Source organism: Condylura cristata, unplaced genomic scaffold (genome assembly GCF_000260355.1).
Source record: "Condylura cristata isolate star-nosed mole 26May11 unplaced genomic scaffold, ConCri1.0 scaffold00028, whole genome shotgun sequence".
Taxonomy (NCBI): domain Eukaryota; kingdom Metazoa; phylum Chordata; class Mammalia; order Eulipotyphla; family Talpidae; genus Condylura; species Condylura cristata.
The window spans coordinates 12571860-12594135 of NW_004567129.1; the positions used below are offsets into that span (position 1 = coordinate 12571860).

At 51.8% G+C, this 22276-nt stretch overlaps 1 protein-coding gene across 3 annotated transcripts in view; it reads right to left on the minus strand.

Moving 5' to 3' along the window:
• ST3GAL2 (ST3 beta-galactoside alpha-2,3-sialyltransferase 2) overlaps positions 1-16825 on the minus strand; it is a 40159-nt gene extending 23334 nt beyond the window's left edge. The window contains exon 1 of one of the 3 annotated variants that reach the window (XM_004690397.2): positions 16672-16825. The gene's annotated coding sequence lies outside the window, so the exon portion shown is untranslated. Of the gene's footprint in view, positions 1-8518; positions 8539-10692; positions 10766-16671 lie in introns of those variants that run through there. The other 2 variants (XM_012730733.1, XM_012730734.1) reach the window with 2 other exon arrangements.
• Between the last annotated feature and the right edge of the window lie 5451 nt (positions 16826-22276).

Consider the following 22276-nt stretch of genomic DNA (forward strand, 5'->3'; position numbering starts at 1 on the left):
CCCCCCATGTCTCCTTGTGTGTTCCTGCTGGCCACCGCTTTGACTTCAAGCCACTGCAGTCCCTGTCTTGGGCTCAGAGCCCTCCTTGTTTCTTTCTGCGCAAATGCATCTGAAGGTTCCGCCCTCAGCCCTTTGGCTTGTGTCTATTAGGCACTACTACCCTCTTCAAACCCAAGAGCCTGCCCTCCTAAATTCTTAGCTCTGGCTCTGGCATGCCTTTCAGACTTAACAAACTTGCCACCTCCCCGTGTTAAAAAGCATCCAAGACAGGGCACTCTTATTCGTGGGGTTAAGGTCGGGTTCCTCAATGCAGTGTAATCGGCGATTCCCAAACCAGGCTCCCTGCACATCTCATCTCTCACTATACCCTAGCATCTAGGAGTCATAGCTAATCTGGATCACAAGACAAGTCTGGCCCAGATTTATTAAGATCCTACACAGAACCGAAAAAGATATAAAGTCCACGTACATCTTCACTTCCAACATAAACTCGAAGTGTGCAGAAGACCAAGTCTAAGCCACCCTGCACCACGCAGACTGTGGCTCTGGCCTGTAGTAGTGTACTATACTAAGCATCAAAAATCATTCGTCCAACTGAGAATCGCGAATCTGTCTACCCCAGGGTTATAAACATCAGAAGATATAATGATAATGAAAGAATGTTTTGAAACCCTTTTTATAAATCATTATGTAAGTATGCAGATGGGGCTGATAAGTATATTCTGCCCCCACTCCTCCAGCTCTGACATTCTAGCAGTGAGAGCTTCCTCTAATTTCTCACGGACCACCACAAAACATGAGGCCTTAGGTACAGACCAGATCTAGCAAGTCTGAGACAATGGGGAAAGGGTGTGTGCAAAAGCTAGAGAAGCAGCCTGGGCTGTGGGGCGGCCCAAGCCCACAGCGCAGCAGTGGGGGTGGAGGGGTGGGGGTGAGATAGGGGGTGGCTACAGGGAACTGTCTGGACACTTGGTGCCCCGGTGCCACAGGCTGCAGTCTCCCTAGCGAGCCTTGTCACACCTCACATCTGTCCACCCCAGCTTAAGGCTTCTTTCCAGCAGAGCCTCTCAGAATTAAGCAAGTGCCTAGGAAAATCTGGATTCACACTGTGGCTGTGCCACATTTTGGCTACTAACCATGAACCCCTCTGAGGTGGATCCTTCTCTATGAAATAACATCTTGCAGATTTCAGGAGGGTTGAGGTGCGTCAAGTTCCCAGCTCAGGGACTGTGATCTGGGTGGGCAAGTTGAGGTCCACAGTTCTGCCCTGATCCTGGGTGGGCATCGAGTGCAACTCCCCACTGCACAGCCCTGGCTCGGGTTCTGCACCCCCAGCTCAATCCAGCCTACCCCGGGCTGGTTCCTGCGCTTCCCTGGGCAAACCCAGACAGTGCTCCAAGTTCTGCCGGCAGCTCCAGGCACAGAATCAGCTCTGCCCTGGCTAACCCTCACCCAAGATACAGAGAGGGGTGCTGTAACCACTCCTGTGGCAGAGCTGGGCGGTCGGGCTGTCACCTCTTCCCCAGCTGCTACTTCACCAGCTGACAAGAACAGAGGCCTCCCCTGAGCTGGTTTGAGGTGCTGCCTGCGGCCTAGGACTAGGCTGCTCTCTAGTCACAGCTCGGCAGTAGGTTTCCAGAAAATAAGGTTCTAGTTAATAAGGGGTTTCTCCACTGGCCTTTTAAAAGCCTTAGGCAGTAAGAAAGGCAGGAGAGAGGCGATAGGCCCTTGTGGTAGGAGACTCAGAATAATCTGTTTCTTTGGGGGACTTTGGGAGGAAGCAGAGTGTGAGTGGGGTGAATGCAGGGTGGAGTCTGGAGAGCTGGGGGTCTAGACTTTATCTCCCATCACTGCCCCCCAAGGTCAGGGGACTAGGCTGCTCTGACTGCCCATAAAGATAAGGTTCAAAGTGCCAGGTGGCCTGGGTATTCATCACCATTGTGATTCAGAAACCAGTCACAGCAGAGACACAAAATGAAAAGCCTGAGAGAATCTGCACTTGTCTGGTGTCTGGGATCTTTGACTCTCCAGAGAAAAACACCCATTCAACAAATACTGATCAACATCAGAGAGATGGGGCTGGAAGAGCCCTGGTCCTCTCTCCTTGTCAGGCCACCTCCCTGACCCCTTAGCAAAGTCCTTCTCTCTGCAGCCTTGTGGCTCCAGTGCTGTCAAGGAGCCAAGCAGTGGGTCTTCTCTATTTGGAGGACTCTCCCAGCCTGCCAGCCTGCCAGCCTGCCCCCCACCTCGGCTTCCTCTCAGAGGGCTGCCTTCCCGAGGGGTGGCTGACCTCAGAGACAGGCATCTCTGAATCTAACTGTAGGTCTCCTCTTCTAAAGAGGTGGGAGCTAGTGTTGCCACAGCTGATCCCAGAGGCCTTTCGGGGTGCATAGCAGAACCGCTCATCAGCCAGAGCACTGGTAGAGGACAGAGCTGAGGGCTTCAAGAAGGAAGAGATAAGTCTCAACATACAGCCCCTCCTTGGGGAAAAGGATTGGGTCCTCTGGCACATCACACTAGCATACTCCTCTCACAACCATAAGCCAGTCTAAGCCTTCCCATCCCTGGCTTCCCCACACACGTACCACACTCTCCAGCACCCAGGGGGAACGGGGGTCGACCTAGGAGGTTTAGAAGAGCGTCTCCTATGTGCCATCACCGTCACAGAAAGAAAGGTGCAATGGAAGAGAAGTAAGTGGCTTCTCCAGCAAAGCATCAACTCTCTCCCCGCCAACCCATGCGCCCACGTGGCAGGGGATCAGTCAGTACAACACGGCCCACCACGCCTGGGGAGCTGCCTGAGACAATCCCGAACAGATGCGAGCAGAAGGAAGGAGCTGTGACTCACAGGGATTCCCCCGCCCCCTCACTCCCAACCAGCCCTCTTTCTTCCAACCCTTGGAGAACAACAACAAAATCCCCGAATCTCACACTTTTGCCCTTGCCTCAAGGAAAGGAAAGGGGCGCTGCTGCTTTCTACCTCTGCCCTTGCCAGCCCCCCCCAAGCCTGGACCAGGGTTCTAGGTACTCCCTGCCACTCTCCCCAGAAGCACCCAAAGCTTGACTGCCCCAAAGAAGGCTCAGGCCCGCTGGATCCCAGCAAGTGGAGACAGAGAAGCACTAAGCCATTATACACACACCTGCCAATGCACAGCTAGGGAAGGGAGAAGCTATGTTTCTAGAAGTCTCCAAGCTACCGTCACTAGTTCAAAACTCCAATCATAAACTTATAAGAAAGCAGGAAGGAGGGTGGACACACGGTGTCACTGGCAAGGGTGTTGTATAAGTTAGGTCTGAGTGGTCATCACATCTAAACCACCCAAGAGGACCCAGGTCCTCAGCGAATCCAGGGCAGACGGCAGATCTTCCTGGTGGCATGCTGGGATGGGCGTGGCCCAAAGCTCTGACACACTGACCTGAGCCACCACCAGAAGATGCTGACCTGAGGGAACTTCTAGGGCAGGAGGCTCAGGAGGAGCCATTCCTAGAGCACAGCAGCCCCGCCTCCCTCGGGACTGGCCAGAGCCCCCTCTCTTCTACTGAGCTGGGCTGACCGCTGGCTGTAACCTTTCAGTCCTCAAGATCCAGCCAAGTTACCCAGGTAATGGTCTGCCAGAGTCTCAGATCAGGCTACATGGGGCAGGTGACAGCCAAGCTTTCAGGTGGAAACAGGCATTTTTGTCTAAAGCACCCTGTGGGAATTGACAAAACTTCCCTTTATCTATTCATCCTGCCCCCACTTTCCTTATGGATGTGGTTCGTTTGTCTGAACCTTTGGCTTGAAATGGGAGTGCCCTGCCTGGGGGCAGGCAACAGTCTGGAGCAGGGAGACCTGTGTGGCTATGGGCACAGCTCACCTGCCAGGCAGGACTCAGGCAGTGCCGCAGGCTGGACACAGCACCGGGTCCAGACTCTAAATCTACTGCCTTCATCAAGGCTAGATGACTTCGAAAGGTGCTGTCTTTTAAACCCAGAACAATTTTCCCCCCAGCCTGCCCAAAAAACTTCCATTAACAGAGCCAACTTCTTATCAGTTTCTATTCCTGTGGCCTAGTGGGAGGAAGGAATAGGGTGGGGAAACTTAGGCAGTTTCTGCCAAGATGAGATGGAGAAGAGGCACCAGCCCTCCTGCAGCAGCGTGCTGGCTGAACCCGTCCCGGGTCAGGACCTCAGAATAAGACAGAACATCCGCAAGACACGTCACGGGGGGCCGACCCCCAGGGCCTGAGAAGGCAGGCCTCACCGATGTGGGCAGACACTCAGCCAGGAGGCGGTCCCGCTGGCTTGGAGAGGCTCTGCAGTGGCTTGGGTGCTGGGGACTTAAAAGGGACGGGTAGGGGATAGGAGCCCAGAGGCCCTGTAAATGGGCATGCAGAGGGTTGCTGGCCCTGTTGGTAGGTACCTCCGGGGCAAGCGGAGTACTCCAGCAGCCCTGGAAACAAACCAGTAGTCTGTGCTGAGAGCCAGGCTGTGTGAATTCTTCAGACACCCTATCTTTAGCTTTCTTTTGTTCTCCTTTTATAGTGAGTGTCGTCTGGAAAGACCAACCTGTGGCAGCGGTGCTAATGGAAACTCAAAGAAGGTATCTGTGTCCATGGTTGGACAGAAAACTAAAGGGGCGTGCCGGCTGGCTCCCCTGGGAGGCAGAGAGGAGTGCAGTGAGAGGGCGAGGAGCCTGTCAGCCCCGTGCTTTGGTTGCTGTGTCCTGTGGACACAGGAGACCTTGGGAGGTTTCCAGAGACCTTGGCAGTTCCACTCTCAGGACCAACGCCTGTGCCCAGCCTGCTATCTGGTGACATCCAGCACCAACTCCGCCAGTAGCTTTGAGAAACATCCCTGTTGCCACCTGTGTCACCAACATTCAGCACCAGGAGGCAGAAAGCAAGTGGCTGGGACCCCAGAGAGCCCAGCTTCCCATCTGGGCCACAGCCAACATGCACAGCTTCCATTTCTCCTTTGCTTGGGCTGAGCAATCTTCACCTTCCCTGACAAACTGAAAATTTGCTGGGCTGCCTCAGGGCCCCGGGAGGAAAGAACATCCCAAGGTTGCTAGGTGATGCTCTTCACCACCTCTGAAGCACAGTATCAGCTGCTGTGAGTCAGCGCAAAGGGAGCCTTCCCTGGCACTGCCTCTGACCCTCTAAGGAGGCCTGGTGGTCTCAGTCTCCAGGGGTGACTCATTCCCCAGGATCCCACCTAAGTCCCACCTTAGACATGCCTCGTGAATCGCACCACTATCGTCAACTTTGTGGGGACACAGAAAGAGGAAAACACAGGCCATTGGCCATCACAAGGGTGACCAAGGGGTTGTCTCTGTTGTCTGCCTTTCCTATGCATTTGGGGGCTACCTGTGGTTGCCATGACACACCGGTGGGTGTTTGGGACTGGGGCTGTGAAGAGGTGGGGTGTGTTCTTAACTCCCTGGCCCTTCCCGTGTGAAACTGGAGAATCCACACCCCAACACATGCCTGTGAGTTAACATCTTCCAATGCTGAGGCCCTCGACTCCAGGACCGGTTCTGCTGTTTGACGGGCATGTGTGTGAGGGAATCCTACCTCGGGGTGACCGCTGTACCAGGAACAGGGGAATGGCTGCCATGCATATCCCAGAGGCCCTGCCAAGGTTAGGTGAGCAATGGCTGAAGCTGCAAAGCACTACATTCCCTAGGTATCATCACTGAGTTTCAGCTTCCCAGAGGAGGGAGGCAGGACGAGAGGACACACTGGCGAAGTCTAAGGGGACAGGAGGTCTGGCCATTCTGGGTGATGTTTAAAACCAGGCAGACCAGGCCTCCGGCACTGGCTTGCAGGGCACGCAGGGCAAGCTGGTCAACTGGGCTGGCAGACAGTTCAGGAGACAGGGCCTGTCAGCAGTCTCCGAAGGACAGGAGGAAAGATGCTTGAGATGGTCGGAATGAAAGAGGAATTTCGTCCCAAACTCAAAACAGCCCTGCCTTACTCCCTGAGCACCGTAGGGCTGCTGAAAACCATCCCCAAGCCCGTAGACCCCCAACCTGCATTCTGTGCATATCTACTCCACATTCCCAAGTAGTCCAAAGCTTCTCTCACACGGCCTTTCCTTTCAGAGCCCCAGGGAAATGACCTACCAGAGCAAGAGGCCAGGGTAAAAATCAACCGAGGTCTCCTACTGCTAAGCTGGAGGAGCCTCAAACTTTTTCAGTAACACCTCGTTCCTGCCTCTGTGAAACTGGGTCAAATACCTATACTCTCACAGACTGGACGTGATAGGAACTGAGGTCAAAATAGTGCTATTTTTCTTTCAGTATCTGAAACTGGTACCACTGCTCTGGGCATCCTCTTCCTAAGAAGAAAGGTGGGGGGAACCAACCTCCCCATCAGGAAATAGCTCCACATTATCCAGAAAGCACCACAGCCCTAGATCTCCACTCTTATCCAGGTCCCAAGCGGAGACACATGGGGGAGGGGGAGCTTTCAGGAAGCCAAGCTAACAGGGGAGATGGACCAGCCAGAGTGCAGCAGCCTCCTCGCTAACGGGGCCACACTTGAAGTCACAGTGAGTGTCCCCCCCACATCAACGCAACCCATGCAGCAAGCACACCGCTTGCCCTGGTCAACAAGCAGGGGCAGGCTACCCGCGTCACTCCTGGTAGACAATGGGGTGGAGGACTCTTCCCTAAAACATGTTAACACGTGATGGAAAGAGCTTGCAAGCCACAACTTGGATTATGGTCTCGGTTCTATCTCCTACTGGTTTGAGGATATGGGGCAAATGTCTCAATTTCCACTTCCTGAACTGTAAACTGAATGTCTCGGGAAATCTTAAATTCCAGTCCATATTCTAGCATTCAGGATTTTTTTTTCTTTAATTTTGTGCATAGAAGAACTGGAGTATAGGCCAAAGACAGAGTGGGGAGCAGAACAGGAGGATGTAATAAAGTACACTGCTGAGGGGAGACAGCAGCGGTCTGGTGGGTCACCTCCCTGGCCAGGGACGGAACTCAGGCTGGTGGGTCATCGTGGTGGTAGCACTGACACTTAACCGCTAGCCCACCTGGGAGGCCCCTCTAGCATTCAGTTTTTAAAAATATAGGTGGCACTAAGCCCTTCTTAGTTCATAAAGCGGAGCTTCTGACAAGTTCAATAGGTAGTAGAGTGACAGCAAGGTCTCTGTGGGTCCCAGCGCATATGGGGCGCTGCCAGCCACCTCAATACCGGACACTTTAGAGTAGACAACAGCCCCATTTTCCATTAGGGAAACATCACTCTGATTTCCCCTCTGTGCCAAGTAACCCAAGTTTGATCAGTCAGGATCAAATGCACCCAGCCATGGTCCAGGGCTGGGTAGAGTCCCAATTCTAAGTGAGCGGGGACTCATACGGGAAGCTTGAGACGGGAGGAGGGCGGACGGTGGCCTGCACCTCTACCTGGAGTGGCGGCACCGCAGAGAAGGGAAGGGTGGGAGGGGGGCTGTTTGGGCCCCTTATTTTGCCTGCATGTGGTAGTCACACCTCAGGTAGGAGGCAAGACTCCCTTTTATCAGAGGGCATTTTGAGCTGGAATTTTGAGAAGGTAATTGAAGATGTCCTACTGATACAATCTCGCAAACACACACAACCACTTTTCATTTCATTTCAAAGATTCTTAAAAGCTACTTACTGTATTGCTGGCCATCTGACGCAGACAGCAGAGAGAGGCTCCAGCCTAGAACCCCCTCTCCTTGCCAGGTAACCCAGTTCAGAGGACCACAAGCTCCCGTGAGCAGAAGTGTTCTGGGTTTCCCAGCAGGGGCTCAGTTCTGGGCAGGACCCGCTCAGTTCTGGCCAGTGTCTCCATCCAGGGACACTGCCCAGATGTGCAGGTGGGGAGGGGGACGCTGAGGCACACTACCCACAGCCAGGACCCCCCTCCCCCAACCGCAGGCAAGGCTTGGCCGGGGAAGATGTTGTGCCCTTTGCTGCCCGGCCAAGCCCTGTACCACCAACTGCCCAGGGAAATAAAGATGGTCCTGCACAGGGAATGAAGTAGGTTTCGTTCCACATCTGAAAATGGCTTTTGGAGGGAACGCTTTTCCAAACCTGTTTCTCAACTTGTTAAGAGTCTTGCGGTCAGACACATCCCTGAACTCTAGCCCATGCAGCCTACTCACTTCTGGATGCCACAAAAGTACCCCAAAGTACCTCAAATACCTCAAACTCAACCTGTCCCCAACCAATTCATGCAGGCACTATGCCTCCCAAACCAGGTTCTCCTGTATTCCCAGTTCACGGGAAAGAACACCTTCCACCACACCCCAAAACCTGCAGCCAGCCATGCACTGCCTCCCTTCTAGCGCCCTCAGCCAACTGAAAACAAAGTCCCCCTTTCTCTTATCACATAAATTGCTATCGTTCAGCTTCTCTCTGGGTCAGCCACCAGCACTCCATGCAGGGAGTGATGTACACTTCATCCGCAGGAGCACCCTAACTGCTGACACCCCAGATAGGCTAAAGAGACCCCCCTACAACTCATTCTCCAGAGAGAGGCCAAGGTGATCTTACCAAATGCAAACACCATCAGCTTCCCAGTTCAGACACCTCACAGCAAAACAGCCAGACTGCCCAATGCTCTGGGGCAAAGGTGGGACTCCCCCAAATGTTTCCATGACCCAGGTCTGGCTGCCTGAGGCAAAACAGGTAGATCCCAGTCATTGCTCAGAACTGTGGATCCACCCAGGGGTAGTTTCCACCACCACGACAGCCCAGAAACTGGCTCAGTCTTGCCAGAACTGACCCTCCCCCAGAGCAGGCCTCCTCTGACCACAAAAGGGAGCGGTCCGGTGGCCAGGCAGGGGACACCCAGCTGGGCTGACGCCAGCAACTGTGTATTTTAGGAAAGAGCAGAGATAGAGCAAGAGCAGCATCACAACAGACTGTCACTATCTGTGGGGCCCGCTGAGAGACGGAGGCTGTCTGGAGTATAAAACCCAAGGAGTCTATCTCTTCCCTCTTATCAGACTGACCCTTGGCAGCCCTGCAGCCTGTGGAGAACAAACAGTCATTAACAAGCCCTCCCACACTTCCTGGGTGAATAGCTCAGCGCTGGAAAGCCTGAGCCTTCCTCTGCTGTGGTGGTACTGGGCAGGCTCTCGCCAGACCCCTCCATCCTGCCCCTCCTTCTCTAGCAATGACCCAAGACACCTATGCTCTGCCCAAACTGGACTCTTCGGGTCCCCAGGCGACCCCTGCCCTCAGTACAGGCCTCTCCCATGCCCCCTTCCTGCTCCTCTACTAAAACCACCCCACCTGCCCCTGCCAGGCATGTTGTCAACCTCCAGTGAGGCACAAGTCTGTGTTGCCAGACCACTCCTTCCATGATCAGCCTGTGACCCCACCTCCCACCCTGGTGTTGGGGAGAATCTGGCCAGAACAGAACCCAGGACAAAAGGGGGCTGGAGGACTGGAAACAAAGAAATGGAAACCTTACATTCAGCCCAGGGCCAACTGGTGAGCAGAGTGGCCAGGGAATACAGACCAGATGGACGTTTCTGCCTGAAGCCAGGAGAGGGAAATGGGAGTGAAGACAAGGGGAGGCCTGGCGACAGCTCCGTGGCTACAGGAACCCAAATTCTCCACAGACTGACAGAGCAGACTGGCTCCTGTTGAATGCATCCCAGAAGGTTAGGAGCAAGGTCAAAACAGCACCCATGGGAGGATCCTGGAGGCCCAGTACCACCTCCCCATTCAGGGTGTGGTGCTCCTCTGTGCAATTTATCAGATGAGAGCAAACCCTTGAGCAGGCCTTCAAATTCTGGCTTCACAAATGAGGCCTCCAAGGCCCAGAGAGAGGCAGCAACTTGCCTGCATCACACAGCACCAAACATCCAACCAGGCTGAGCCCTGACAAAACAAGCTGCTTCCACATGGCCCCAACCTCAGTCTCTCAGCCCTTGGTGGTCCAGACCTCTTCCCGGGCCTCACGGGCTCCAATGCACAGCCCACTCTCCTTGTTTTGCACAAGAATGAATGGCAGGCATGAACAGCAACTGCCAGGATATGTAGAGTGGGTGGAAAACAAAACCCTCAAAATCTCTCACCCAGTTTTGAAGGAGGGGAAAGCATCTTTTGTGTTGACCACAGGGCACATCACTTGAGATCTGAACTCACATTCACCCCAGAAGATGATCTATTGCTATTCAAAGGTCAAGTGTACACGGTGTCTCAGGCGCTGAGGACATCCCCTCATCAGGCAGCTGCCACTCTGCCAGTGCACTGAACCTCCTTGACATAAACCATGCACCCTGGTCCCCGTTTCACAGCACTTTGCTGTCTAAGGGGGAATGCTGCTGGCACTCTTCACTGGAAGAGCTGTATGGGTCCCCCATGGCCTCTCTCCCTGGCTTGGGAGTTTCTCTGTGGTACTTAGGGTCTCCTGAGCTACTCTGGAACCAACCAGAAGTCAGACAGGCAAGGTTTGGGGAAATACCAAGCCGTGGGGGACAGGATGGAAGAGAGAAGGCTGACATCTGGGAACTCCCTGGAGGCCCTGTAATCTGGGACTCAGGAAGTCCCTAGGGAGCCCAGAAGCCTCCCCCTACCCCCACCTGCCCCCCAACCCCTTCCCATCTGTTGCCCTTGCACAGCAGAGGACTCCGCACAGCCACAGAGACTTTCATTTCCTCCTGATGTCAGTGCACCAACAGTATTAGGGGCCACGCAGCTTGTGTTTAACTGACCTTGGGTGAGAGTGAGGGCTGGGGGAGCTCCACTTAGCGGGCAGAGGTGATTCACAGTTCTACTTAATGTCCTTTGCAAACCCCAAGAAACCCTATAAGGAAGGGAGGAGAAGGTGGGAGTAGGTTAGAGGTTGGGTAGCAGGAAGGGGATGGAACTCCTCACCCCAGCACTGCAACTCCCTCACCTGTGCCTCTTCCCACAATCTACCTCTTCTCTGCCCCTCCTCACTACCCACCCCAAACCTCCAAAATTCCCTTTAGCCACACAAATAAGTAACTTGTTGATTTTTCCTCACTAGAGAAGTTCCCTCTAGGCCAATTAGCTACTGGCACTTGTTGTGGACTTTCTTCCTTAGAAGGCTGCAGCCTTGTTCTGCTGGGGAGGCTGGTGCCTGCCACAGGGCTTGGACGGATTCTGGAGAGAAGGAACAGGGCAGCATGAGGACTGTTCTCTGTTCACTGGGTTAGGCCCCAACCTCTCAAGGTGCCCTGTGCTCTCTCAGGTCCTGCAATATTGCCCTTTAGAAGCAAGAGGGGCCCTACCATACAGAAGGGAGGTGTCCCTCAGGTAGGTCCCACACCCCCCTCCTCCAGAGGAAGAGGAGGAGCAAGTGAGAGAGGATGCTCATGGGCAAAGATCATCTCCAGGAAGAAATGCACCCCCCAAGACAGGGGACCACAGGCTACCCCTCCCACTTCAGACCGCAGTGAGGGCAGTGAGTCACCGGCCCTCTCAGGCTTCCTCATTTGCAAAGACAACATCCTCCAGCAGATCACAGCTGGGCCGAGGACACACTTTAACACCCAATACCAAAACTACTTGTTTTGTTTTAATACAAGTAGAACTTTAGCACTGACATCGAAATAAAGAAAAATTGTATTTTTCTCCTTGATTCCCCTTTACCCTGGTTCACCTTCTTGTACACGGTAGAATGCCCTGCATTCAGACATGCCAAAATAGCATACATATTTGAATGTCAACAGTTGGAACTAAAGGGAACTATCCTTTTCACACCAGGGAGCTGATAATCTCCCAAAAGTCTGTGAGGATAAAGTACTCTTCAGCACAGACCCTCCTGCCCAGTCCCCCTGGGGGACGCTGCTCCTTCCCTGCCATTTCTATGGAGAAAACAACCACTGTCAGCTAGAAAGCTGGGGCAGCCCAAAGCCCAGCCTATGCACTGGAGCCTTGGGAGAGATCTGCAATGGCAACAGGAAAGCTCGATTGACAATATGTTGTAATTACAATAATGATTTCTAAATAGGCACTGAGAAGTACTCTAGAATGACTGGTTAGGGACACATACAGACATCCCTGGTGACCAACAGCACACCAGGAGGAAAAGCCTGTTTACTCCAGATAGCGGACAAAGGTCATACCCTCTCCTTGCGAAATGTCACCAGGAGATGTTTGTCTTGATAGTCAGTGGGGACTCACTGTCAACAAGCATTTTGAGCAGAAAGGGTGAGACACTTAGGACTCCAGAAGCTGAGCCAGGTCCTTCAGCTATAAGGCCTCAAGTACAGGGAACATAGCTTTGGGGAAGTTGTGGCATGGAAACTCAGAGTGGGGAGGGGATGGAGAAGCCTTCGCAGGCTGCGGTGTAGAGCTGAGCTACAGGCCTGTCAGGCAGGGGGGCTTTCAGGGTATGCAAGGCCCTGGGCCTTTGTGGCCCTATCTCCACAGGTCTGAGGCCCCAACCTCAGGCAGCATGGCGTCAGGAGTAATGAGCTCATCAGGATTCCAGGCTTGTTGTCAGCATTATGTGTGCAGCAAGAACATGCCACCTCCTGCAAATGCTCCCTCTTCCTCCATCACCCAGACGCTGAAATGTCAAACCCCAATCAAGTGTGTGCGCCAGAAGATGAGACCTACTTTCACAATCTTGCTAGAATCGGTCCCTTCTTTTCCATCTCTACCGCCAAGTGCCAGCCTTCATGATGTTGCACCTGGACCCTGTCTAGCTGTCTGTATCCTTTCCTGTCTCCTTCAGGCCCAGCTAGATTCGGCTGCCAGTCTGTGTGCTCAGGAACTTGTCAGAACTCAGAACTCCCTTTGCAACCTGCCAGTTCAAGTCCTCGTTCAGCACCTTTCTAGGTGTATCTCTTCGGGTCCACTTGTTCTGGAGACTTTAGCTGTCAGACAGTCTGGGCGGCGGGGAGGACCAGCCTCCTATACCATAAGCCCTTTCCTGGTCAAAGGAGGGAGTAGGTTCCAGGCTGGGCCAACCAGATGTTCCCCCCAGGATGTGAGTCCCAAGTTATGGGGACAAAATTGCCAAACTTGGCTTAGAACAGACTTACCCAGTACCCTGAAGAGGCCTGCCACACCCACCCCAAGACACTGGAGGGAAGCTGGGTCCTGAGTCATCTCTATGGGAGTTTCTAGTCTTCCAAGGAAGTCCTTTCCTGCCAAAGTTGGGCTAGCTGTTGTTTGTAACCAAAGAGGTTCTCATAATTTTCTGAAGCACGTCTCTTAGGCTCCAGCCAAAAGGGACAACTCCCTCTCTGTGCCAAGATGGCCTTTCTGCACATTTTCATGCCCACAGGTACTGCTGGAACTCCATCTGATCCCTCTATGGGGATGACTTTTTTTTTTTTTTTAAACATGTTTATTAGGGAATGGAGAAAGAGAGAAACCTGCAGAATCACAGGTAGACAGCAGAGCCATCTGAAAGGAAAACTGCAGATCACAGTGCCCTGATCCCCTCCCAGAGGACAGAGACTTAATCATCGTCTCCTCCATGATGCCCAGCGTAGTTCCATAGATTGGGGGCAGGCAACCACAAAGGAATTACAGGTTGGCTGGGCAGGATGACATAGTGAGTGACAAAGAACACAGGGTGTGCCATCAGAAAGACCTGAGCACCAATCCCAGACCCTCCACGTACCAGCTGTCTGAGTTCAGACCAGTCTCTTCAGTTCAAGAAAGCTCAATTCTCCATTTATGAGATAGCAACAATGAGGCCAACCTTGCCACAATGACTTGAGGAGTCAGTGAGGGAGTGTGTGAGAGCATCTAGCCCTAGGTCTGGCTTGAAACCTCCCTCAGGAAACAGCAGCCATTTCTGCAGTTTAGTAGCCGTTGGTAATTTAGCAGGTGCACCACTGAGGGTGGGAATCAGGGTCTTCACGCCTCAGAACCCAACTGGGCTGTCTCTGTCTTGTACACCTGCCACTGGGCTAGAAAACAACAGGTGGGAAATGCTTTGCACAGTAAAAGCACAATATATGTGATTGCTCCAGCTTCTCTAGATTTCAGAGATACCCAGGCATCCTATCCTGCGTGCAGCTATGGCAGAACTTCACCTTGCAGGCCCCCAACCTCTCTGTTATAGGAGACAGTGACAGGACAGGGGCCTGGCTCTATTCCTGCCTGCCCATGTCCATATGGCTTCTGAATGGGCTGCTTTTGTTGTCCTTTCTTTAAATAACCCGGTAGCAGTATCTGCCATGTGACTACAGAGGGGCTGGGAGTTCAGGCACCACATGTCAACCCTACCATTAACCTCACCAAAACTGGGCGGCAAGACAGGGAGGGAAAAGGTCAAACCAGTGCAGCTGCAAGAACAAGCCTGGGTGGGGCCACAAGGTGCAAGAAAGTCTGTCTCTCTTAAGAATTTGCATCTGCCTGCCTTAATCTCCCAAGCAACTGTGATGGTCCTGAACCAGAACCATTTCTTTCCAAATATTTTATCCCCAAGGAGCTGGGCAGAAGTGCAAATTCAAAGTCCCACCCAGATGGGCTGAATCAGAAAGCCCAGGGAGGAGAGCCCAGCAATCTGTGCTGCAAGCAGCAATCCAAGTCATTCCCATGCGTGATCAAGTGTGAACAATCCTGCCTTAAACCTCTAACCATGAGCCTATCCACTTAACACAAACTGCATGTCCAGGAGCGAGCCAGGTAACAGGACTTCAAAATACCAACACAGCTGAAGAAATTCCAATCTGACAGAGGCCAAAATCAAGTACACAAGGCAGATGTAGTAAAGAACAAGGCACAGGAATCAGTTGCCCAGATCTTTTCTCCTCAGAGCTTCTTTTGTCTTGACTAGGGACAAGCGCACACCAGTTCAGGGACATCCACCCCTGCAATTTCAGACTCCTCAACTGCAGATCGGAATCTCAAAAAGAGGGATTCTCACTGAGGCACACGCAGGTCAGGAGGCTTAGCTTGTGGGGGATCTGGGTGAACGCTGCCATGAAGCCACACCCAGTGAGTCTCTGGGGCTTGGAAACTGGCCCTATCTGGGGTCTGTGCTCCAAAAGTTCTGAGGTCTGAGCATGCCACAGCACATCACAACAATGCACTCGCGGGCAGGGTCACCACTCCCACAGGCCCCTGGCAAGCTTGCACAGGAGCATGCAGATGCAGACATAAACACGGCACACAGACAGCTGGCCCCCTGGCCACCCCTCCTCCATTCTCAAGTTACAAGGTTAAAGGCGTCCTTTTCACAGCCAAGGGGGAGGTATGGGAGAGGAGGTGCTGAAGCACAGAACCATCTGGTTCAAATCAAGATTGCTCATTCGGGACCCCAACATACTCCCAGAGTTTCCTGCACCTTCTTGATGGCTCATCGGTTTCCCTCTCTCCCCTCACTTCCCACTGGGAAACTGGGAATTGAGCTGGAAAGGGACAACCCATGGAAAAACTGCTGAAGGAAGATGAGAAAACAAAACACTGAATTAACTATACAGGCAAGTCTGTGCCACCTCTCCCAACCCTGGTTCCCCCTTCCCTTTCCAACCTAAACGCAACTGAACTTGAGCTGCCTCCTACAGACACTGCCTTCCTCCACAAGAGCTCAAGCACCTCCCAGGCATCTTTCCCTGAAGAGATAACCACTCCAAAGTTAACAACAGAAGCAAGACAGGGTGTGGTCTCTCAGACACCTCTTAGGGCACCATCTCCATCCAGGTAGAAGGTTCCTTCCATCTCAGAGGGACTTTGGAGTCCAAACATAAACCGAAGAAATGACCCACAAGCTCCTAGACCACTGTCCCAAAGGCTCAGAACACCCTGAGCCCCACCCTAAGCAACTCTGGTTGAAGAGGCTGTGGGTCCCTTAGGCCACCAGCACCTCTCTCTCCCCATTCCCAATACCTCCTTTAACTCTTCTTGCGTTTTTTATGCAGCTGTGAAGAGGCAACATGGGAGATGGATGCAGCTGGCAGAAGAGAGAACTCCAAAGGCTAACTTAAGCAAACAAGCCAGAGATGAGAGAGATTCTACAGCAGAGAAGGCCAGGGAAGGAGGAGGGGGAAGTGAAGTGGTAGGGAGCTGAAGAGGAGACTAAGGAGAACTCAGCCCAGTGCGGTAGCCAGGGGGTTGGGAAGTTCCATTGGGTTACAGAGGAATGACTGAAGAGCAGAAAGGGCTGCTCCATTCCAAGGCATGGGCTCAGACAAGCCCCACAGGACTGAGGCATAGACCTGGCCAAGTTCCTATATTGCAACGCAGTGCCTCAGTTTCTCCAAAGTTGAAAGGAAGGAGGTCAAGTTGTTCCGAGAGAAATGGGCCATCACATGCAGTGCCAGGCCGGGAACAGAGGAGAGAGGTACTGTTGGTGCAAAGCCACCTTTGGCCAAGAGGTGCAGAAGGGGTCCCCAGGTAGTGCAAAAGCTCGAGTTGGGTGCCAACGAGGTAATGGACTGGAAGTCCGGACCGAGGGAGGGCGTGCTTCCCAGGGCTGGGGCTGGGGGTTAGCCACGAAAGAAGGGAACAGTCGAGTCTGGAGGGTTGGGAGCGAGCGGCTGGCTGTGCAAAAGCAGAAGGCGGGTATGGAGACTGAGGCCAAAGCAAGAGGACCGCCGCCCCTAAGGGGAGCCCAGCGCCCTGACCCCGGGGAAGTTCCCCGGGAGGACCGGGTCGGTCTGGGCCCTGGGCCGAGCCAGCGGCCCGCTGAGCGGGATCTCCGGCCAACTGAGGGGCCGGGGGCACCCCACCTCCCGCCCGCCTTCATCCCGCCCGCGCACCTCAGTCAGCGCCGGGAGCCGCGCGGGCCATGCTCGCCGCTCCTGTCGCCGCCTCCACCCGTGCAGAAAGCCGCCGCCGCCGCCGGCGTCCGGTCCCGTTAGCTCCGCCGCACACTCGTCGGCCTGCAGCGGGCCAGTCCCGCCCTCGCCGGCCCGGCCCTGCCCTCCCCGAGCGCCGCTGCCGCGCCTCAGCCCGGCCCCTCCCCCCACCCCAGCCCGGCTGGAAGCGAAGGGTGGGGGAAGGGGGCGGCTGCCCCCTCCCCATTCACATCCTCACAGCAATCCCCTCCCTCCCCCCCCGAGCGCATGGCATGCTGGGACATGAAGTCCAGTTGGCGCTAGCCGCTAGGGGTGCCCCACTTCCAGGACCACTTCTCCCAGAAGACAGCACGCTCGCGCGGGAGAGATTGTGGGCATTGTAGTTCAAATGGGGCTCAGCGGGGTCTGCCGCACTGGAGGGGCTTTGGGAGGATGGAAAATCTCCTGGGCTCCGGGTAGCTCGGACTCCGCGGTGCCGCGGGCCCGGAGAATACCTAGATCCCCAGGGAGCTGCAAACTAGCTCAGGATGCCTCTCGGACTGGGCTGTAGCCGGCTGCAGCAGAGCCTAGCTGGAGGGAAGTCTCCGGCCCGTGAACCGCGCCCTTGGTACCATCCCTACTCCACGCTTGCACAGAACCATGACCTGAGGTCAGCTTGGCTTCATGCCCGGGCTCTGCGAGCAAACTGTAGCTGCGGTGAGGCAGCTGCGCCCTGGCCTGGAGGAGAAACTGTAGCTGCGGTGAGGCAGCTGCGCCCTGGCCTGGAGGAGCACCAGGAGGTGTGTAAGCGTGGGGTTTTCCCCACCTGGAGAAGGAGGCGGGGTGGGAGGTGGGGCGCGCTTTGTGTCTGTGGTGTGAACAAACAGTAAAACATTCTGGGCACCCTCGCCCTTTACCTGGTCTCGCAAGTGGGAGAGCAGTCTTCTGCATAGACTTGAAGGCAGAACAGGCTCCACCCTGTAGCCTGTGCCGGAACCTGCTGCTTGTAGGTAAACCAGCCTTTTAGTTCCTACTAGTGACCCAGGAAACAGATGAAGATTTGAACACTAGGTACCTAGCATTTGCGAGTCCACGATGGTGTATTCTTTAGAAATCTAAAGTGATTAAACACCAGCATTTGTCCTCCTCTACACTTAGCATCAATATCCCTTTAGGTCGAAATAATTTTGGAAACCAAAAGATTTAAGTCTTTAGATGAAAATCAACACCCCTCTCTAAAAATAATCACTTTTTTTTTTTTTAACAACAATGGCTCACCATATCTGTACTAAACTCAATCTGGTGGTGGTTGAAACAGTTCTTAAATACCGCTTCCCAGGTTCAAATCCTCACTATGGTTATCTAATAAACTCTGTGCCCATCTATCATTGAGACTTACCCCTCAGCAGTGGGTTTCCCAGGGTGCTCAAACACTAGAACACCTCATTCCAACCTCACATTTTCTGTTAGATTTTTTAGCATCTTCCTGTTCAGGGTAAATTGTACACATCTTTCCAGGTCTTTTCTTAGCATCTTTCCCCAACTTCCAAGCCTAGTTCAAATCCTTTATGAAGCTCCAGGTTGACTACTAGTTCACCCTTGAAGCTTCACCGCCTCTGGTAGAGAGAAACCCTGTGGGTGAGTGATTCTCCAGTTTGGATTTATGTCAGATTCTCCAGAAGAGCTTATTTAAATGCAGTGTGCTGGTTCTGGTCCCCTTATTTTCTTAGTGGGCCTGACACTTTGCATTTCTTGTAAATTCCCAGGTGACACTAATGATGCTGTTCTGGGGAATCACTTTGAGAGCCATGCTTGTTAGTGTCTGTGTTGCCTTGTGTGTGACCTGAGAGGAGTGACTAAAGGGTTAACCTAGCCCTGAGTACACTCTAGTGATAAGGATGGCTAGCTGTCCCAAGCAGGGATGCCCTGCAGCTGTTCTTCTTGGAAGCCTCCTTGGCGGGTTCCCTTATCAATATAGCACTTAACATTTGTACTCCCTCAGGAGAAAAAGGCACACAGGCTTATTCTAAACAAAAAGTTACTAATATACTAAGGGACACTTTATGTGAGAATGGATTTGCCTTTTGTTCTGAAAGCATATATATGTAGAATATATTCAATAAAGTTTCACTGCATGCTCTGTCTTGCAGTCCCCTGTCTGGCTTGTCCTGTGCAGCTGCACCCCAGGTTTCTGGATTCCTAGAGGAGCCACAAGTGGCTCCCCAACTGGGACCTGAAGTTTGGACTCCCAAGCCAGGAATGACCGCAGCAGGGAGTGATTGCAGCAGCTGTTTCCTTACAGAAGGACATAGGATTGGGATTTTCGAGATGGAGCAAATCCTTCTTGGGTTTTCTACCTTTGCTATGCTATTTACTTTTTGATCAGGGTTAAAAGTTACTCGTGGGCAACTTTTAGATTGCCTTGAAGTTGTAGAAGAATATAACCCCTGGTTTCCTGATGAGAGTACATTGGACCTGGAAACCTGAGAATGGGTAGGTGATAACATGACTTGTAATTATAGGGGGGGCGGGGGAGGGGGGAGAAATTCCTCTGAAGTTTTGGTTTACATGGGCCTTGATTAGAGACACAGAAGGCCCAAGAGTGTTTTCGTGAGTATGAATTAGATGATGAAATACTAGCAAAGGCTAAATGAGATATACATCAGGCCATCCTACAGAGATTTCTTCAGTGGCAGGAAATAAACATAGTGCCACTGAAGGTGTTACACGGCAGGCAGAGAGGGGCACCACTGAACTCCCAAATCTGCCTGCTCTAAGTGGGTTCTGCCATCCGTCACATCAAGGCAAAACATGTCAGACTTTAATGAAAAGGGATTTTAATACAGTGAGTATACAATATGGAAGACAAAGAATATAACTTCTAAATCAAACACCTGAAGTTACCCATCCCCTCATGGGCAAAGTCAACCCAAAAGGGACTGGTCCAAAGCAAGGCCTGAATGCTCGCCACAAGACTAAAGCACCTTCTGGCAGGGACCCATAGAAAAGGGTCAGAAATGGCCAGACAAGTCTGGGAGGAAAAGAGCAACATCAAAATCAATATAAACACCACGATAGTCACCTCCCTACAGGTCTCGCACCCACATCTGCCTTAACCGGTCCACGGTCAAGCAACAAGCACAGTTTCTTCCTCACATGCTTGCTGTTCCATGTGGCTTCCTCAGGTCTCCTGGCTCTTCTGCTTCCTTCTTCTCTTCAGATTCCTCCTCTTCTTTTTCTCTGCTTAGCTCCACCCTCTTGGGTGGGGCAGGGAACCTGGAACTTCCCCTTTTCCTAGGGACCCCCCTGTTATAATGGCTTTAGTAGTAAACCTGTTGTAACTCCCAATTGAGGGTGCACAGCTCCCTGGTGGTGCACGGCACTATGAGGCTGTTTGCAACCACTGCAGCACGAGTTTGATCCCTGGCCACGGAGCTGAGCCACACCATGCAGCAGACCTCTTCTGTCTCGACTGCTGCTCTCCCTAGCAGTGTACTTCAATCTGCCAGCTCTGCTCCTCATTCTGTCTCTGGGGAATCCTCTCATCACCCCTGCACCTCTGGCCTGTGTGCTCCAGGCAAGAGTTCTGTATGCATAAATAAATAAATCTTAAATAAATATTGATTCAAAAATGGAGCTGCTAAAACCTCCTTTTTAGCGCAAATTGCATAAGCACTGTGTTATTTAACCTTCTGTGCCTCCTCCAGCAGTTTCTGTTCCTCCTCCACCTCCTGAAATTTTACAACCTTCTGCTCCACCTAATATAAATTCTCTTTATATAACTTCTGTTAAGCCAAAGAGTTACTCTTAAAGATATAAATTTAGGGTGTGCTTAATCTATCTAAAGGAGTTGTTAAGGAGCTGAACTAAAATCAATCCTAGGTTTCTCAGTGTCTTCACAAATATTGGTGAAATAGCTACATATCTCAAAACTAGTACACATGGCCGAAATTTTAAGTAAAAATCAAGCGATCTCGGGGCCCTCCCTGGTGGTGCAAGGTTAAAGGGCAGCACCATGAAGCTCTCAGCTGCCGCCTCTGCTGAGTTTGGTCGCCAGGCCCTGGAGCTGACCCACATGGCGTGGCAGACCTCTCCTGTCTCGCCCGCTGCTCCCCTCGGCAGTGTACTTTGTCCATCTGCCTGTTCTGCTCCCTGTCTGCCTCTGATGAATTCCCTCACCCTTCCTGCACCTCTAACCTATACCCCAATTCTATATGCATAAGTAAATAAATCTTTTTTTAAAACATCAAGAGATCTCAGTGTCTGTCTTTGTCTTTTATCTCTGAAGAGTTAGTTATAAACAGCACCTATTTGTAAGTTCTAATAAAAATAAAATTTGGGACTGCGATCCAAGATTTTGATAAATAAGAACTAGTTCAAAGCATGTATGTCTTATGTTGCCAGATATAAATATTTTATTCTAGGACTACATGTCTTTAAAAGAAAGTTCATGGTAATAAAAATAAAAAAGGAAATATTCTGGTCTATGTTAACAAAGATAAATTTGTCTTTTAATGCTTATATCAAAACTTCTCTTTTCCAGGAACACTAATCCACTTATTTTATATATATTTTTTCCTCCTCTAGCTAAAAAATTCAAGATAACATCTAACATCTCATAGATAAAATAGTCATCCTGAGTTTCTGATACTAACTTCTCTAATTTTTCTTGTGTGTGTGTGTTTTGGTCAATCTAGTGATTGCCTTGAGGACAGGCTTGATTTCTGAGATTGTTGCATAAATTGTACAACTCCACAATTGATTTAGTAGTGTGGTCCTAGAAAAAACTAGGAACTGTGTTTGGTGTTTCTGTCTTGGATTTGTTTTGCCATTATTTGGACGGTAGATTTTTTTTTTTTTAATCAGCAATGGGGTACAGGCCAGAGGTGCAGAGGCAGTGAGAGGATTCGCCAGAGAGAGAGTGGGGAGCAGAACAGGCAGTTTGACAAAGTACACTGCTGAGAGGAGCAGTAGGTGAGACAGGAGAGGTCTGCTGCGCCATGTGGGTGGATCACCTCTGGGGTGGGGAGCGAACTCACACTGAAGTGGCCAGGGCTTGGCTTAGTTTTGTCGTGCAGTGCTTCTAACCCACAGCACTTCCATGGAGGGCCCGGTTTTGTTAGATTTAACAATAAAAATCTGTAGGTGGTTGGGGTCACTGTGTAGAATCACTAAACTTTCAAATGGCCTTTTGCTTCTTATAAAAAACTTAATTTTTGGTCTTTTTTGGAGTGTGTGTATGTCTGATTCATCTAACCTGGGTAAAAAGATGGTTTGAGAGCCAGTGTGATGTCCTAGTAAAGGCAAAAAATGTAATGGTCTTAAATACATGTGTTTACAAAGTGGGGTATATGTGTATGTTTACACACATATATATGTTTACACACATATGTGAACATACATATATACCCCACATATATGTATATATACATATGTATACACACACATAAAGTACACATTTGGGGGTCCTAAGGTCAAAGTAAAATGTGTTAAAACAAATGTTAAAGATATATATATATAGGCCCTCCCTGGTGGCGCAGCGGGTTGGAGCACAGCACTGAGAGTCTGAAGCCACTTCCGCATGAGT